Source organism: Nycticebus coucang, chromosome 3, assembly GCF_027406575.1.
Source record: "Nycticebus coucang isolate mNycCou1 chromosome 3, mNycCou1.pri, whole genome shotgun sequence".
NCBI lineage: Eukaryota > Metazoa > Chordata > Mammalia > Primates > Lorisidae > Nycticebus > Nycticebus coucang.
In genome coordinates, this window is record NC_069782.1 from 150,468,285 (window position 1) to 150,481,985 (window position 13,701).

At 46.1% G+C, this 13,701-nt stretch overlaps 1 protein-coding gene across 2 annotated transcripts in view; it reads left to right on the top strand.

The window, feature by feature from the left end:
* The first annotated feature begins 1,489 nt into the window (after nucleotides 1-1,489).
* The window catches only part of TACC2 (transforming acidic coiled-coil containing protein 2), a 219,412-nt gene continuing 207,200 nt past the window's right edge, over nucleotides 1,490-13,701 (top strand). For both annotated transcript variants that reach the window (XM_053583970.1, XM_053583974.1), the window contains exon 1: nucleotides 1,490-1,572. The gene's annotated coding sequence lies outside the window, so the exon portion shown is untranslated. The remainder of the gene's footprint in view (nucleotides 1,573-13,701) is intronic.

Genomic DNA, 13,701 nt, shown 5'->3' on the forward strand with positions numbered 1-13,701 from the left:
CTGTATAATATGAGGGGTGAAGCTGAGAAAATTTTAAAAACTTCGGGTTTTTAAGAGCTAAAAGAGTGCTAAGGTGAAAATAAACCACAGTGGTTGTAGGTATGGGCTCTCTGAGGATATTGCCTTTACCTCTACGCGTGTTCCTACAGGAAAATTTGGCTTAAATGTTGAAGTACTCAAGAACTTCAAAAAAGTTACAAAATGTGATTGCCCTAACAAGTCAATTCCTGAGTAGGGATTTTCCATTTTTGGAGAGTTTTTATAAGTATCCTCCTGTTCAGGTCATGCTGGGCCCATGAAGAAAGTGGGGTGTGGGAGGCGTTTAGGGTTTGGGCAATTGACCCAAGTCACTGCTATAAAGTGGAAGAATCAGGACTAAAAATCCAACCTTAAGACCCTTCGTTCACAATTCTCTGGGAGGCCCTTTGGCTTTACAGGGTTTTAGTCATTATAAAACTTTATCTTCTTAAAGAAGGCCACCCAATCAACACTCTCAAATATGTGAATAAAAGGAGTCACAGTCAGTTGAAATCAGCACTCTGAATAGTAGAATCATTTGAAAATCAGATATTTCTGATGAAAATGGGAGTAACTTTTAAATTTTACTTGGAGAATGACCATATCCACATGAGGTAAAATTCCTAGACTAGGGGAAAAAAAATGAGAGAAGACAACAGTCCTCTTTCCCTGTTCCCTAGGCTAGCCATTGTCCCTAGTTTCTTGAGCGAATTTCCAGATTCATCTATGTAATATAGTATATTGTAAGGTATATTTAGATCACAGGCTTTATATGCCATATACAATGTGCTATATGCACTAAATTTATACCTTTTTCTTTTTTTTACATAAATAATAGCATAGTATACGTACTGTTCTGTACCTTAATTTTTTTTCATTGCGGTATCTTGGAAAAGTGTTGGTACATAAAGAGCTCCACACCCTTTCTACCATTTGCTTAGTTTTCCATTGTATAGTTGTACCTTTAATTAAATGCTGATGGAATTTTAGGTAACTTGTTCTAACAGTAACTGCTTTCTGAAGAGAACGTATTGGCATTTGCGAAAAGGACTCCTCAACTCTATGAGGTCAGCAGAGGTTGGTAATGACCTGTTTTTGTTTACCAGAAGCACTATTAATTTTATTGCTTTTTTTTTTTTTAAGGCTGCTTTCTTTTGCAAAGTGGCTAATTCCAGCCAAAAATATAGAACTGCTCCAAGCAAATTAAATTGAAGCATAAAATAGCTGTCCCTGGCTTCGGATTCCATATAATCTCAGAGTCAGAAAAATTCTAGAGAGCTGGAGACCGGGGTGCCTGCAGGTTGTCTCTCCCTGTTACCCTTTCCCTCCCGGCTGCACAGTCTTCTGGAAAGCTGCCTCCTGGCCTGGGTCAGATTGCTTACACGCCACTGCCTCACAGGCCAGCGTTCCCAACCTTAAGCCAATACACATTTATAGAACAATTTCATGTGATCCTGGGGAAGACAGACTGCAGGCGGAGGGCAGTGGAGAACAGTGACCTCAGGAGAGAGGGCCTCGTCCCCCTCTCTGCTGTCTGTGCTAGGAGGACACTGGGTAAGTCCGTCTCAGACTGATAGCTTGTTTCTTTGATCAACATGCGGCTTTAAACCGGTTTGGTTGCTGAGATTAGAGGGACGGTTGCATTTCTCTTTCTTTCTTTCCTTATAAAGTGAATTAAAGGCACATCTGTACCTCCCCCTCACCCGTCGTCTCTTAGGCCAAGTGAACTGCACCTTTTTCTTTCTAATATGTTACTGGTTACTTTTGGTAGAATGCGGCCCATTAAATCTAGACTTTAGACTCTTTATTTGTAAAATGAGGGACTGGACTGGACGATTACTGGGCTTTCTTCTGGCCTCTGTTATGATTCTGCACGGTGCAGATTGTTACCAGCAAGTGTTTATGACTCGGCAGGAGAGTGGTTTAGGAGAGAAAGTCCCTAAGGCCCTTACATGCCATAACGCTGTTGGAAAAAGTTATTTTAAAACTTGTGATTGTGTTTGCACAGGTATTGCTCTAGACCAGTGGTTCTCAACCTTCCTAATGCCACAATGTATTTTCATTGTTAAAAAGGGGTCACGACCCACAGGTTGAAAACCACTGCTCTAAACTCTAAACAGACCTCCTCAGGCCTGTTTTTGATGCCAACTCAAGGTGCCATGTGATCTTGACAAAAGCTGTGTTTCTGGGTTGAGTTGGTAGGTAGGACACAGAGGGAGAGAGAGAGAGAATGTGTGTACACTGTTTTATATGATGCTCCATGAGGCAGAAGCACACAGACTGAAATTCTCTATCCCACTGACACCGATCTGTCGTGTGATAGCAGCTTCTGAGTGTGTGTGTAGGGGCAACATCCCTCCCACTTCGGCCTGCTGCTTCCAGTCGCCCACGACCTGTCCAGCCAACACCTGTGGGCTCTCCAGGGCTCTTGCTTTCAGGTCCGGGTGACAGTGGCCTGTTGCTTCCTCCTGCACAGACGCCAACACTAGGAAGCTTCGAGCGTCTTTTGTAAATGTTGTTCGTAGGTTTTAGGGTCTCTAGCTGCTCTGTTTATCTGAGGGGACTTGGGAGATGTAAAAGCTCCACTGCCACCATCTGCCAGAATTCTGCTTGTCAGGTTTGAACTGCAAGCACGGAGACCCGTTCGCTTCTGCAGTCACTGCTGAGGGGAGATCAGGGTCTGGCCCCAAAGCAAAGGGAACAGAGAGGAAGGGACAGTGGAAGAGATGCTGGGAGGAAGGAGCCCAGAGAAGGCTTGGAGTGCACTTGTGTATAGAGAGGCAAGAGGAATAAAATGGGGGGCAGCATCTAAGGTGACTTTCGGGTTTTTTTATTTCTCTAAGCAAGCACTTTGAAGTGACCCCAGGGACAGAAAGTGTGGCTGAACCCCAGGCTGACACAATCCCTGCCCTCATAGAGCTCCTAGCTTGGGAGGGGGTGCAGATGCTGAGCAGGGAATCACCTAGGGGAGCAGAAGCACCAGAAATGGTCCCAGGCCCTCTAACTGTGGGAAAGGCAAAGGAGAGGTTGGCTGCGGGGTGGGGGTGCAAATTTACATTTTCAAGAAGGTGAGAGAGAGTTAAAAATGCAGCTGAGGGGAGGAAGAGAAGGGCTGACCTTCTAGATTTAACATCTCTCTCAGACCAATAGACCAGTGGTCCCAAATTGTTTTGGCACCAGGGACCAGTTTCATGGAAGACAGGAGTGAGGGGGTGTGGTGTCAAGATGATTCGAGTGCATTACATTTGCTCCTCAGATCATCAGGCATTAGATTCTCACAAGGAGCGTGCCGCCCAGATCCTTCCCAAGCGCAGTTTACAGTAGGTTTGCGCTCCTGTGGGAATCTAGTGCCATCACTGATGTGACAGTTGGTGGTGCTCAGGCGGCGATGGGGTGATGGGGAGAGGCTGTCCATACAGGTGAAGCTTTGCTCACTCCCCTGCCGCTCACCTCCGGCTGTCCAGCCTGGTTCCTAATAAGCCATGGACGAGTACCCCAGGAGGTTGGGGACCCCAGCAATAAGGGGATGTATGGAAATAAATCAATGGACTATCCAAGGAGAAGGCCAAATCCTGATGCTCACCTCTGAGAGGGTGAGAGGAGGCACCACAGGAGGAAGAAGAGAGCAAGGTCGTGCAGCACTTGGTAGAAAAGTCACAGGTGGAAAGAGGCTGGAGGAGGCAGGTGGGGCAAGGTCAGGTGCTGCAGAGATGCTGAAGGAGGATGACAACTGAGACAAGGCCAGAGTCTGGGGGTCACGGGCAACTTCTGAATATGGCCTCAATGAGGGAATGTTTGGCTGCAAGAAACAGAAATCCACTCAGAGGGGGACAGTTGTGAGCAGGCATTGCTCTGGGCTGCAGCAGCTCTTGCACCCTGCTCCTCAGCAGCCCCCGCTCCTTTCTGTCTGAAGTGGACCCGTCTCCTCTGTGGAACTCCTGGCCTGGCCCCTCCCCACGCACATGCAAGAGCTCTGGGCTTCTCTGCCACTGAACAGGGCCTCAGGTCCTCATTGCCTAGTGACGAGGGCCTCCCTTGATGGGCTTCTAGGGCTGCAGTCAAATATCAAAAGAATAAACCTGATTGGCCCAGTTGAAACCAGAATCTATTAGCAGGTTCAATTAGCAGGGCTAGGAGAGTTGTTGTGGTGGGCTGAGACCCTGCGGTCAGTAGGGGAGTGGGAGGAGGGGGCAGCAGGAGGAGCAGGTGGTTTTCAGGGTAAAGAGTGAAGGCAGGCCCTCAAAAGTCACTCTTCCTGTGTGTGCTTTCACGGAGCAGAGACGTGAAAGCTGAGGGGCATGATGGGCTTACCAGCTGCATGCATGGGTGTGTGCTTAATGGCCAAGGACTTGGTGGGGTAGGGGACAGCCCTGGTGGCTAACAGGGAAAGGAGAGAGCTAGGACAAGTACAGCCAAGGAGGCCATGGAAGATTGGCCAGTGGGAAACCAAACTCAGTCTAATGCCCACCCAGCCCAACGCTCTGATTCCCAAGAAAGCCAAGAGTCCAGGGGAGATTTGCTCATCTGAGCACAGGTGGTCCCTTCCCAGCCCAAAGTCAGGGTATGGGGCCGAGGTTTCAGGTGGTGACATGGAGGCAGCAGCAGACATTGCCCCGGAAGCCAACATGAGAAGGTTCATGTGTACCCTGTGTGGGTCACCGGACAACCCAGTGGGACCCTGGTCCTGGGGTTCTTCATTCAGCTGAGTTTAGAAGAGGTGGCTCTCGATGTGCTTGTATAATCCTAGCCCACAGGGTCAAGTTTGTTCCAATCTTATGACAAGCCCGTGTTTAGCAGGAACAACTCCAGATAGTCGCCGCCCTGCCAACGTTTCATAAATGTTATTAATAAGGTGTTTAAAATCGACACGGTGGGGAGAGGTGCAACAGTGAGTGACTTGTCTGAGTTTGTAACCTAAAAAGGTGAAATTCCGCCCCACACTCAAGGCAGGGAACAGGCTCAGCAGAGTTCCTTGCCTAGAATTGGTGCCAAAGAACTGTAACGAAATTAAACCCAGCAACACTGGCTGAGCTTATTTGAGCAAAGAAAACTAGAGGGCCGCTTACACAAAGTTCAGGAATGACAAAATTTGGTTGTCTCTGAGCATCCCGGGGCTCCAAAGCAATATCCAAGCTCTACCCTCTTCAGAATAGCTGCTTCTGCTTCTTAATAAATCCTGAGTTGCAAGACTCGGTGCTAAAAGATGGATTTCTTTCTGGCTCATTTACTGGTGAAAAACTTTGGAGGGTATGGATGTGTGGGAAGCTGGAGTGGTCATTTCTAAGTGCGGCCACGATTTTCATTTTGAGCAGATGTAATTATGTGATTTTGTAGCTGACTCTCCGATCTGGAAAAATGTGGTTCTGTGTTCAATTTTGGTCATTCAGAAAATCATTCCTAGGAACTTGCTGCTGCTGAAACCGACAATGAGGTTCAAGTTAGAATCTAACAAAGTGAGTTTGCATCTCGTATTTCATAGCAAACAGATGAGACAACCAACTCTTAAATCCCAGTGGGTCACAAGATCATCATCTCCTGTGTCCCAGTTGTTTGAAGAGCATTTGGTGATGTGATTGTCCGCGCTGCCTGGTGGAAGGTTTGCTGTCTGGTGTTTGCTGGGTGTGCCTCCCCTCCCCAATGGCAGTCTGCTTCACAGCAAATGGTTCCTTCTCATGCAGTGTAAACAAGGAGACTCAGGGTGACAGGTGTGGGAAGTGGCCCTCCATGTAAACAGATGCTGGCCTTGGAGGCGGCTAGATAAAGAATGAGGGATGATAAGCCCAGGGATGACAAGTCATTAGTTCCAGACCTTTGGTCAGATGGGCACATCTGAGTAGCATCGAATTTAGGAAGTTATCCTTTAGAAGATTCGTTCATTCATGGCAAGATTGGTCCTTGGGCTGCAATTCTAGGACCAGGAGTAGTGGTCAGATGGTCAGACCAGCATGGATGAGGGAGAAGGGCTAAGCCAGGATCCAGGAAGCAGCAGTGGGACTTAGAGGTCCTTTGGAGGTACTGGGTCCCACGTCTAAAGTGCAACAGGAAATTTCATTTGGAAAATGCAGATCAACACTAACTTACTGGCTCAGCCCCAGTAGCACAGTGGTTACAGCGCTGGCCACATGCAGCAAGAGGCTGGCGGGTTCAAACCTCACCAGGGCCAGCTAAACAACAATGACAACTGCAACAAAAAAATAGCCAGGCGTTGTGGCAGGCGCCTGAAGTCCCAGCTATTCAGGAGGCTGAGGCAAGAGAATCACTTAAGCTCAAGAGTTTGAGGTTGCTGTGACCTGCCATGGCACTCTACTGAAGGTGACATAGTAAGACTGTCTCAAAAAAAAGCTTACTTTAGCAGCCTAAATTAGTGGTGGGTTGCTTGATAACTTGCTTAGGCAGGGATAACCTAATTCCAAAGCCCCTGGTCCACAGGCCAGAGACTGGCTCAGCCAGGATTGGGCCCTAGTCACAAATGAGTGAGGAAAGATTTATTTTCTTCCCTCCCACTCACCCTCTTGCTCTTTCTTAATATTTTATTATGGACTTTTCAAACATACGCAAAAGTAGAGAGAACATTGCAAGCATCCTCATGTGCCCATTACTGGTTTTAGCAATTACCTACATATGGTAAATCTTCCTCTACTTCACTGACTACTCCACTTTCTAGTAATATCTCCCTTCTTCTCTCCATCGCTGGATTGTTTTAAGCAAATATTCCCAGCGTTCAATCAGTAATATTTAAGTATGTATCTCTAAAAGACGAGGATCCTTTTGTATGGGAAGAAGCACAGTTCCTTATCATATCTAAAAAATAAACAATAATTCCCTAATATTAAGAATCTTGTCAGTGGGCAGTGCCCGTAGCTCAGTGAGTAGGGTGCTGGGCACTACACTGAGGCTGGCAAGTTCAAGCCCAGCCAGGGCCTGCTAAACAATGACAACTGCAACCAAAAAATAGCCAGGCATTGTGGCAGGTGTCTGTGGTCCCAGCTACTTGGGAGGCTGAGGCAAGAGAATGGCTTAAGTCCAAGAGTTTGAGGTTGCCGTGAGCTATGACGCCATAGAACTCTACTGAGAGCGACATAGTGAGACTCTCAAAAAAAAAAAAAAAATCTTGTCAGTGTTCAAATATTTCTGATTATCTCATTTTTGAAAAACAGTTGATTCATTTAGATCAATATCTAGACAAGATCCATAAAGTCCATTTGGTTAATATAGCTCTTAAGGCATTTTTCCATTTCTTACCCAAGAGTTTCCATATTTCTCCTATACCCTTCACCACATATAACCTCCAGAAATTTTCTGTATCTTCTATCATTATACCTACCTTTTTCTATACTTCGTTTTTGTCATGTCTGTAAGAATTTTTTTTTTTTTTTAGAGATGAGGTCTCACTATGTTGTATGTTGCCCAGGCTGATCTTGAACGCCTGGATTCAAGTCACGTGACCCTTCTACCTCAGCCTCCTGAGTAGCTGGGACTACAGGCACACCTGGTTCTAAAAGACTTATTTTTAAGTCTTTGCTAATTCCAACCTCTGGGTCATCTGTGCATTAACATATAGATTACTTTCCCTTTTGATTTTTTTTTTTTGCAATTTATGGCTCGGGCTGGGTTTGAACCCGCCACCTCCATATGGGGCCGGCGCCCTACTCCTTTGAGCCACAGGTGCCACCCTTTTTTTTTTTTTTTTGAAATGGAATCTCACTCTGTCACCCTGGGTAGAGTGCTGTGGCAACCTTAAACTCTTGGGCTCAAGTGATCCTCTTGCCTCAACCTTTCCAGTAGCTGGGACTACAGGAGCCTGCCAGCACCTGGCTATTTTTAGAGATAGGGTCTTGCTCTAGCTCAGGCTGGTCTCAAACTCCTGAGCTCAGGCAATCTACCTGCCTTGGCCTCCCAGAGTGCTGGGATTACAGGCATGCGTCACCACTCCTGGTGTTACTTTCCTTTTTGCTTTATAGGTCATCATCTTAGTCAGTCTGGCTACCTTAGCACAATACCATAGATTGGTGACATAAACAACAGACAGTTCTCTCTCACAGTTCTGGAGGCTGGAAATGCCAAGATCAATGTTCTTGGGCTGGTGCGGCCCTCTTCCTGGCTTGCAGGCGGCCACCTGCTTACTGTATCCTCACATGACAGAGAAAGGGACCATTTCCCTCATCTCTTCTAAGGTCACTGTCCCTTTCATGAGGGAGTAGCCCTCATGACCTAATCACCACCCCAAAGGCCACAACTTCAAATACTCCCATATTGGGGCTTTTTTTTACTTTCTCTCTGATTCTATTTATTTATTTATGTACGTTATTTCTCATCCTCTTCATTGCCTTCCCGATTTTCTTCATTGCCTTTTATTCCGTTTTTATTTGATTTATTCTGTGGTGGATGCCTTGCAATTTCTTTATTTCTAAGATAATTTTTCCTTTTTTTACATATTTCTTTTCTGAGTTCAACTGGCGGTCTTTTTATTCCTCCCTGATTTTTGCTCATTTCTATTTGCATTTTTGATTCAAAGTATTTTACATATGCTGAAATGCTTATTTGAGAACACTTAATTCTGCTTGGAGTGCTGACTTACAATTTTTTTTTTTTTTTTTTTTTTTTGCAGCCTAAGTCTGACTTACAATTTTGTTCTGCCTCACAAATGGTGTTAGAGTGTGAGGACAAATTTCCCCAAATGATGTGTGTAAAATACCGCTTACCATCACCTGTTTTTTTTTTCAATGGCTCTGGATGGATTTGTAGACTTTCCTTCCCCTCGCCCTTTTCTTTTCTTTCTTTTTTTTTTTTTTTTTAGACAAACTCTCATTTTGTTGCCCTGGGTAGAGTGCTATGGAATCATCACAGCTCACAACATCAAACTCTTGGGCTTGAGTTATCCTCCTGCCTTAGCCTTCCCAGTAGCTAGGACTATAGGCACCCACCACACACCAGGCTAGTTTTTTTTTTTTTTTTTAACTATTTTTACTAGAGATGGGGTCTCACTCTTACTCAGGCTGGTCTCAAGCTCCTGAGCTCAAACAATCTTCCCAAGCCTCCCAGAGAGCTAGGATTATAGGCATGAGCCACTGTGCCTGGCCCTCTTGCCCATTTTATTGCATTGAAATGTTTTCCAGAATAACCTATTCTGTCTGCGTGGAGGCCACCTTTCTGGTGCTGGGGTGCTAGAGCATTTCTGATTTTGTGGTTCTCTTTGCTTCTTGTAGGACTCTAAATTTTTTTTTTCCTGCAGAATTCCCCATTCAACACTGCCATGGTCTGAATGTTTGTGTCTTCCAAAACTTATGTTGAAACTTAATCCCCAATGTAACCGTATTAAGAGGTGGGGATTTTAAGAGGTGAGGGGGCCACAAGGGCTCTGTTCTCATGAAAGGATTAATCCATTCCTGGATTAATGGGTCATCATGGGAGTTAGTCATCAAGAAAGTGGATCTGGTATAAAAGCCAGTCTGGAATGTTCTATCCCCCTCACCATGTGATGCCCTGAGTCATTGAACTCTGCAGAAAGCACCCCTGCCCCCGTGCAAGATGTCCCTCAACTTTGGACTGCTCAGCCTCCAGAACTGTGGGAGATAAACTTTATATTATAAATTATCCAGTGTGTGGCATTCTGTTATAGCAACAGAAAATGGACAGACACAGACACCCAGGGACACAGGGTGCTTCTCCTATTGTGTTTGCCTTTTTTCCTTCCCCAGAAACAGAGCATTGTGCAGGTTGCCCTTTAAATTATGCCTGTCCCTTTAAATTCTCCGGGCTTTGAATCCCTGTCTAGTAAGTCCTGGCTGTGACCTGCGCAGATGGTTTTTGAGGAATTTTCTTACTCTGGGTCAATTTCGCTTCTGGCAATATTCTGGACTGATTTAGGTTCCTTTCCCAAGCTCCCTTCTGTCTTTTCCAGTTTTTCCGTCTGCCTTTGCTCTCTACAAACACAATGGTAGGGTGGGAGGGAAGCATGGGAAAAATCCAGGATTTTCCAACTTCCCTCTTTTTACTCACAATTGTTATAAAGAGTGCTTAAACTTGTCTGGTTTTTGTTTGTTTGTTTACTTTGAGACTGGATCTTGCTTTGTCGCCCAGGCTGGAGAGCAGTGGCACCATCATAGTTCACTGCAGCCTCTGCTTCTTGGGCTCAAGCCATCCTCCTCCCTCAGCCTCCCAAGTAGCCAGGACCACAGGTGGCCACCCCCACACTTGGCTACATTTTGTATATTTTGTAGAGATGGAGTCTAGCTCTTGTTCAGGCTGGTCCTTCTGCCTCAACCTCCCAAAGTGCTAGAATTACAGGCAGGAGCCGCCATGCCTGGCCAAACTGCTCTGTTTTTATTCCGTCTTCAGGTTACAGAAGGCCTGTCTTTTGTGCATTTGTTTTCCCTCCTCACTGCTTGCTAGCACTGTGGGATGAAATATTGGAGGGCAGATGGCCAGGATGCCTCTGTTATTTCTACCCCAAAAGCTAATTTAAAAACATGCAAAAATGATTAAGGCTTTCTTTTTGTTCTCCCTGGGGAGAAGTATAGAGTTCGATTGGTCCTAACAAAGTTCTATATAATATGGGCATTTAAATTACATAATAGTTATTATTGTCCTCAGCTTTTTTTTTTTTTGGCAGTTTTTGGCTGCGACTGGGTTTGAACCCGCCACCTCTGGCATATGGGGCCAGCGCCCTACTCCTTTGAGCCACAGGCGCCGCCTGTCCTCAGCTTTTTAAGGATAAATTTACAATAAGCTTGTCTGTGGAACAGAGGTTTTAAAAAGCTGTTTTCTATTTAAATAAGAAAATTGCCTGATGTTAACTCTCTCCGAGGCCTAATAATTGCATTTGTAAAGCCCTATGATGTCATGTAGAAGGAGACCTCTTCAGTTTCTTAGTTTTGCTTAACACACGTCTCATCGGCAGTGATCTTCTTGGCTCACATGTAGCTGGCACGACACCATCTCTTCTCTCAGGATCTCTGAACACTGTTTGCACTGAAACATCCTCCCTGCCCACAGTTCTCAATGATATAGATGCTGTATTGGATTTCCAAAAATGACAGCACAGTTCAGCCTTCAGATCCAAACTGAGGTCTGAGTTTCTGTGGGTTACAACAGCTTGTTTTCATGAGAAGTGTGGTTTTTGCTAATCTCATCTGCAGAGACAGACCGTATAGGCATTGTGATTAAGGCGAACCTTATATTTGAATGTGTCATCCAGTATCTGTTCTAGCAGAAGGGACTCTTTCTGCACATGAATATGCACATCATGTTCCATTTTGCTATTCCAGAGCAGGGAGCTCAGATCCTCATCCCAGGGATGAGGGTGCTTTCTCTGAGGCCAACGACAGTCTGGGATAGGCCAAGATGACGCTGATGGTTCCATGCTTTTAAATGGCCATTCAGCAGTGGAGAGGGGTTGGGCCCAGCCCTAAGTCCTCTCTCACGTGGCATCCTTTGTGATCCATTGCTCAGCTCTTCATGGTGACCAGCCAGAGGTGGGTGCAGGCTGGTGTGAAGGAAAATTAAATGGAGACTCTGGGGAAATCTTGTCAGTTAGCTTTTGCTGCATAACAAACAGCCCCCAAACTTGGTGGTTTAAAATAAGAACCCTGTATTTAGCTTTTGATTGTGTGGGTTGGCAACTTGAACCCACTCCTCTGGATGGTTCTCTTGGTCTGAGCTGAGATCCCTCACAGGTCTGTGGTCGGCTGTAGGCTGGCTAACTCTCAGCCACCACTAACCAGCCATGAAAATGAGGGAATATGCTGATTTCATGCAGTCTCAGAACAAGACAAATTTGGGTTGGCCTTTGGGCAGGGATTAGGGGCCCAATCTAAGATGATAGTCCATAAAGTCAGCCAGACTGGCTTGATCCTAGGGCCTCACCATTGACCTTCACCAAGACCACACTTAGTGATGTCATTGTTGTTCAGAGCCCTGGGGGAATATCTCACAGAATCATGGGAGGGCTCTGGTAACTACCAAGAGATCTAGATCCTCTCTCCAGATCAGATGCTTATGAAGTATTGAGTTTCCCACCACTAGAAGTATTCAAGCAGACCCAGGGGTTCCATGATTATCCCAGGTTCTGGTTTAGAAGTTCCTTAACTTGGAAAGCAACACTACCAAAGTACCTGGCCACTGTCTCCAAAGAACCACGTTCTAGCTGATGAGCTAGATCCTTTAGGATCCATCCCAAACATCCTAGGACATAATTACCCCAATCTCCTCACTAAAAGACAGCACAGGGCTGCAGAGCTATCCTCTGTCTTCAGGTTGGCTACAGCCCCTTCCACCTCCTTCAGCCACACTGCCAACCATAATGTGTCCCTGTCTACCTGGTCCCATGACCCTGCCCACCTGGCCCTGTGTCGCTGTCCACTAGGCCCTGTACTCTTGTGCACCCAGCCCTGTGTCCCTGTCTACCTGGCCCTATGTTCCTGTCATTCACCCAACACATCCTGTGTTCTCATCCACCTGGCTGCACTTCCCTCTCCACCCAGCCCTCTGTCTGCCCCATGCCCCTAACGCTTGTGGTGTCTCATTGTTGCTCTGTACTGACCCTGTCCAGCTGATCTGGCCTATAAGTCCACCTCCCTATCCACAGTGCACTGGTTTCAACACCTTCCTTTTTTGTTGTTGTTGTTGTTGAGACAGAACCTCAAGCTGTCACCCTGGGTAGAATGCTGTGGCATCACAGCTCATAACAACCTCCAACTCCTGGGTTCAAGCGATTCTCCTGCCTCTGCCTCCCAAGTAGCTGGGACTACAGGCGCCCACCACAACGCCTGGCTATTTTGGGGTTGCAGCCGTCATTGTTTTTTGGCGGGCCCAGGCTGGATTTGAACCCACCAGCTCAGGTGTATGTGGCTGGTGCCTTAGCTGCTTGAGCCACAGGCACCAAGCCACAACACCTTCCTTTTTGACTGAACCAAGGGCAGGTGGAAACTGACCTTCACCTATTTCTCTCTGCATCCTCCTGAACCATCCCAGGCAGAGACAAACTATAAAAAAATAAGTTGTCGGGCAGCACCTGTGGCTCAGAGGAGAGGGGCGCCGGCCCCATATGCCGGAGGTGGCGGGTTCAAACCCGGCCCTGGCCAAAAACTGCAAATAAATAAATAAAGTTTAAAAAGAAAAAAAGTGCTTTGAAGGGTAGACTAGGAGGTGACATCAGTGCACAGCTTCCAAAGGGAGTATTTAAAAAAAAAAATAAGTTGTGTGTCTTTAAACAGATAACACTCGGAAACAACTTAGTGTCCACTAAAAGGCCATTAAATATGATGTTGTAGGCCTGGGGGAGTGTTCTTGATATGTTATTGTTATATGCAGGGGGGCTGGGGGAGGGGAGGGAAGGGTGGGAAACAAGATGATATTTCATCCTAAGATTGTTTTAGTGGGTTTTAAGTTTACCCAGATATTAACTGGGATCTCCTTGTCTCATGCTCAAGTTCATATCCAGTGAATGAATCTCCAAAGACCACCCTAAGTTTTTTCAAATTACCAAGATTTGGGGAACACCCTGGTCTCCTCTGCTGCAGGCTCCTCCCTCTTTATGCAGTCTCAGTTTTGTATCAACTTGAGGTGAAGGAAGCTTGGCCCCTTCTCCAAGTTCTACCCCTTGCCCCCAGCCCCAAAGCAAAGCAAAACAAATCTCAGCAGGCATCATGAGTACAGCATAGTACATTTTAGTGAAGATTCTGG